This window comes from Solanum lycopersicum, chromosome 6 (genome assembly GCF_036512215.1).
Source record: "Solanum lycopersicum chromosome 6, SLM_r2.1".
Lineage (NCBI taxonomy): Eukaryota > Viridiplantae > Streptophyta > Magnoliopsida > Solanales > Solanaceae > Solanum > Solanum lycopersicum.
The window spans coordinates 34,011,089-34,017,022 of NC_090805.1; the positions used below are offsets into that span (position 1 = coordinate 34,011,089).

The 5,934-nt window shown below is 30.9% G+C and overlaps 1 long non-coding RNA gene across 1 annotated transcript; it reads right to left on the reverse strand.

The window, feature by feature from the left end:
• Positions 1-665: 665 nt before the first annotated feature.
• On the reverse strand, positions 666-2,138 carry LOC109120516 (uncharacterized). Its single transcript, XR_002027924.2, has 2 exons — positions 1,799-2,138; positions 666-901 (listed from the first exon to the last, which is right to left on the reverse strand). It is a non-coding gene; the product is annotated as an uncharacterized lncRNA (long non-coding RNA).
• Between the last annotated feature and the right edge of the window lie 3,796 nt (positions 2,139-5,934).

The window sequence follows — 5,934 nt, forward strand, 5'->3', positions numbered from 1 at the left end:
CTCTTTCTCTCTCTAGATCTCTCATCTCTTTCTCTTGAAAGTTCTTGTGTTCTTCATTCATCTAGTGTGTGTGCGTGAATTCGATCCTAACATAAAAATCTTCTTTTGCAGAAATATATTTGCAAAATGGAATCCATCCATTAAATTACTGCACATACTCACCTCAATCTAATGAAATTGTTGTTTGAAGAAAAAAAATTGAACTTTGAAGGAAATGTCCTATTAATAAGTTCAGGTTTGCCAAACAATTTGTGGGGGATGCTATCATTATAGCAAAAGAGAACAAGAAAAATTTTGTCGATAAAGAGAATACCAAATAAAAAAAATTATTTGTTAAGAAAGGAGCAACAAAAAAGTTGTGTTTGTTCAGGCTTTATTTATCTTAATAGAGAATTGTTTGTTGCTCCTTAAATTATATACAATCAATAACACCTTTGAAAGGTATATCTAACAATTTCCAATGCAATCTATTTCATATGAGAAATGGGAATGAGGGAACTATTTCCAAACTGGTCAAAATAGGACCTATGATTGTGGATTGTATGTTCATTGGATATGCTACAATGAGTAAAGTATGTATATTTATGGTTCATAAGTCTGAACCGTCAGATGATCAAGTAAAGGGTCTAAACAATCTTAGAAAGAACCAAAGGAGAATGTACATGTTAAAGAGATTCAAAGGCGTATTAAATGTCAATGGACAAATTACTTCCTCTAGATTTGATTTTGTAACATTTCTACTTGAAAATGAGTTCATATTGTCAAAAAAGAATTGTCATGTATAGACTCATTCTTTTTGGAAAGAGGTTTTCAATAGTAGGATAGATTCAATTTTGAGCAACCACACTTCAGAGTTGGTTGATCTTCCTCCAAGAAATAAACATTTGGGTTCAAAGTGAATCTACAAAAGAAAAAGAAAGTTGATGTTACGTTAAGTATTGACAAATACAAAGCAAAACTTGTTGTCACATGCTTTAGACAATCAAATAGCCTTGATTATTTTGATAAAAAAAATGCCACTAACTAGGATTACATCAATTTAGATGTTAGTTACGCTAGTTGCAGTATATGACCTTCAAAATCGTCAAAATGGATATGAGAACATTTTTTTAAAAAATGAAAAATTGGAGAAAGAAATTTACATGGAACAACTTGAGGAATTTGTAGTTCATGGTAAAGAAAAGAAAGTATGTAAACTTGTTAAGTCACTTTGTGGACTAAAAACATGAGCCCGAATAAGTACATGTGAATATTGACCAAACTATGTTGGTAAAAGAATTCAAGATGAATGAATGTGATTAATGTTTTTACATTAAATACACTCCAAATCACAAGGTCATTATTTATTTTTATGTTGATCACATGTTGATCATAAAAAGAGACATTATGGATATAAATGTTACTAAGCATATGCTAGAAAGTAAATCCGATATGAAAAATATTGAAGTTACTGACGTGATTAAAAAACTACTTGGCAAATTCAAGTATTTGAATTTCAATATTGTCAAGACTCCTAAATGTGAGCTTTGTACTTCAAAAGAATGAAGTCAAAGGTGACTCATAATTGAATTATGCTAGATTATTAATAAGTATGATATATATATCATGAAGTGTGTACACGATCAGATATACGTAGCGCTATTAGTAAACTGAGTCAATTCACAAGTAATCTCAATCAAACTCATTGGATGACAATAAAAAGAGTTTTAAGTATTTAAAACATACTTAATACTATTGTTTTGCATTATAACTAATATTTAACAATATTAGAAGAATTTGATGATACAAAGTAAATCACCTGGTCAAATGAAATAAAATTCACGAGCGGGTATGTGTTTACTCTTGGTGGAGAAGTAAGCTCTTGGAAAATTTTTAAAACAGAAATGTGTGGCTCGTGTACTATGAGTTTATCACTCTACATACCGGGAAAGAAGTTGAATGACTTCGAAATTTTTGGCACAAACCTTTAGTTCCAGTATGCATACAATGTGGTGTAAATTTGCAATAGGTAGGGCATGGAAGATGAAAGTAGGGGTGGAATATGAAGAAATATTTTAAATGAAATCAAAGTAAGACAAATAGTAAGAGAGAGAAATTTTAAAAAATTAAAATGAAACAAAAAATTTTATTTCAAATTAAATTAACACGTTTCACACAATGATTGGTGTGTGATAACACTTGTCATTTAAAATTTGGAATTTATTGGAAAATGATGTAATAAGATATGTTTGTAATTGTTTAGGGGGGGGGGGGGGGTAACAGGACGCTTGCATAGTTAAGGTGTTTTTTTTAAAAAATCGAAATAACTTTTGGTGTCACTTTATGTATTTTCTCTATAATGTATTTAATTCAAAATGTATTATAACTATTGTTTATTTTGGAAAAATGCACAAGTACCCCTTCAACCTATGTCCGAAATCTCAGAGACACACTTATACTATACTAAGGTCCTATTACTCTCTGAGCTTATTTTATAAGTCATTTTCTATCCCTTTTTGGCCTACGTTGCACTAGCTTGGAAAAAAAATCTAACTGCATTGGGCCCACAAGATAGTGTCACGTAGGCAAAAAAGGGTTAGAAAATTATTAATTAAATACGTTCAGGGGGATAATAGGGCCTAAGTATACTATAAGTGTGTCTCTGAAATTTCAGACGTAGGTTGAGGAGTTGGTTGTGTATTATCTCTTTATATTTTTCTCATATTAACAGTACTAAAATATATTATTGTATTAAAAAAATTTAAGTTATAAATTTAACACGTGCATTGAAACATGCCTATAATATGTATCATATATTGAATTCAAATGTATTACAATTATTATTATTTTTTCTCCTATTAATGGCGCGTGCTAAAAAATATATTTTTGTATTAAAAATATTTTAGTTATATATTTGCAGTGTGCATTGAAAAATAAAAATAATATGTATAATGTATTGAACTCAAAATGTATTATAAGTATAATTTAAATTTATTTATTTTATTAATGATGTCCACATATTTTTGAAAATAAAATGTTAATATTTCAAACATCCTTAAGCATTAAAATAGTTGAAATTTAAAAAGAGAGAGAGAGAGAAAATGGTTGAAGAAATGACAAGAATGAAAGAGAAATAAAATGACAGAAGAAAAAAGAAAGAGATGTTATAAAATATTACTTAGCAAACTTAAAATTAACACACTTAAAGAAGAACAACGGAGAAAGTAACGTCTTTTCATCTATATTTGTTACATTTGTAAATGTAGTAGCTATGAATAGTAGTAAGCTAAACTAGAAATCTGCAACTTATCCACTAATTGCCAAGTGTTGATAGTTCTCTTAAAGTTGATTTCCACGTGGCGTGCATATTTGGATTGCACCATAACAAGTGATGAAAGTCACTTATTTGGTGGAACTTATCCACTAATTTCCAAGTGTTGATAGTTCTCTATAAGTTGGTTTCCACATGGCATGCATATTTGCCTTGCACCATAACAAGTGATGAATGTCACTTATTTGGTGGAATCCACGTGGTAATGGTCATCGTTTACAACACTCCCTCTTGGATGTCATGTAAATGAAAAGTTGAAAATAAATATACATAAATATTCGTAATACGCTTTACTTAATGCTTCATTTAAAACTTATCTAAGAAAATCCAGTGAGACGAAATCTAGACTAAGAAAAAAAGAGTGTAACACGTATTTTACTCCCCCTAATAAAGATCATGATTCAAATATTACTTAAATTTTTGCATTCTTATCTTCTGCACCATCTTCTCAAGATCTGAGGCTAGTAAAGATTTGATGAATAAATTTGTTGGATTATCACTTGAACGATTTTTTTGTATATCAAAATCATCATTTTTCTGGAGATCATGTGTAAAGAATAATTTCGGTGAAATATGCTTCGTTCTATGTCCATTTATGAAGCATCCTCTTAATTGAGTTATGCATACAACATTGTCTTCAAAAAGCACTGTGGGTATCCACTTCAAACCACATCTTTCTTTGATGAAATGTATCACTAATCTCAATCATGCACATTCTTTACTTGTTTCATGAACGATTATTATCTCAGCATGATTTGAAGAAATAGCGACAATGGAATGCTTCATAGATCGTCATTATATAGCAGTACCTCCGTATGTTAACAAATAGCTTGTCCATGAACGAGCTTTATGTGGTCAGATAAATAACATGCATCCACATGACCAACAAGATCCACACTATCTTTGTTAGTATAAAATAGACCTATATTATTAGTCTTTTTAGATATTGCTATATATGTTTAACTCCATTCTAATGTCTTCGTGTAGGGGAAGAACTATACCTTAGTAATAAATTAACAGAAAATTCTATGTCAGTTCTCGTAGCATTAGCAAGATACATAAGTGTATCAATTTCACTAAGATAAGGTACTTCAGGATCAAGAGGTTCCTCATTCTCTTCTTGAGGTCGAAATGGATCTTTACTCGCTTCAAATGATCGTACAACCATTGGAGTACTTAAAGGATGTGTTTTGTCCATGTAAAAATCATTTCAAGATTTTCTCAGTATACGCAGATTGATGGATGAAGACTTTGTCTGCTAAATGTTTAATTTGTAGACCAAGACAAAGTTGTCTTTCCAAGATCTTTCATCTCAAATTGATTCTTTAGATATTCAATTGGTTTTTGAACCTCTTCTGGAGTTTCAATGAGATCAATTTCATCAACATAAACTGCAAGAATAACAAACTCTGACGTTGTTTTCTTAATAAAAATGCAAGGACAAATGACATCATTCATATAATCTTGTTTTATCAAGTACTCACTGAGATTATTATACCACATGTGTCCTGATTGTTTTAAGTCGTATAATGACTTTTGTAATCTGATTGAACACATTTCCTGAGGTTATGAACTATATGCTTCACTCATTTTAAGTCCTTCTGAAATTTTTAATTAACTTAATTATCAAGCGTACCTTAAAGATAAGATGTGACTATATCCATTAGATGTATTTCAAAATTTTCATGAACAACTAAACTGATGAGATATCGAAAAGTTATTGCATCCATAACTGGTGAATATCTTTCTTCATGGTCGACACCGGGTCGTTGAGAGAATTGTTGCGCAATAAGGTGTGCCTTGTATCTTACAATTTCATTTCACTTTCGCACAAAAATTTCATTTATAGCCAAACGATATTACAACATTTGGGATTTGGACTACAGGTCCAAAAACCTCAGGTTTAGTAAGTGAGTTCAATTCTAATTGAATTGCCTCTTGCCATTTTGGTCAATCACATCTTCGTCGACATTCTTCGACAGATAAGAGTTCAAGATCCTCATTGTCTTGCATAATGTAAAGTGCGACATTATATGCAGAAACATTATCAACTATGATTTTAAATCGATCTAATCTTATCCTATCACCTTTATAACTTATTAAAAGTTCTTCATTCACTTGAATCTTGAGTTCACTAATCTCTTCTGGAATATCAGGATTAATCTAATCATGAATCTCTTCGTGAGATTCTTTTGTAGTGTCCTTTTTCATACTTCTTTTTCTAGGATTTTTATCCTTTAAAGGAAATGGTTTGCCACCCTTCAGGCGTGTTTCTGTTTCAGACACCATGATACTTGTTGATGGTCCTTTTGGGATGTCTATACGGATAGGCACATTTACTGCGGGAATATGTGACTTTGTAATCCTTTTCAAATCAGTGAATGCATATGAAATTTGATTTGCTATGTTTTGCAAATGGATGATCTTCCGGAACTCTTGTTCACACATGGGAAACGTGGGTCAAAATAAGATAATGATGAAACTTTCCACGCAATTTCACTTTTAAGTTCCTTTTTCTCTCCATCTAATTGCGAAAAATTTGTTTCATTAAATCGAAAATCTGCAAATCTTGCAGTAAATACATCTCTCGTCATTGGCTCAAGGTAGATAATTACGGAAGGTGA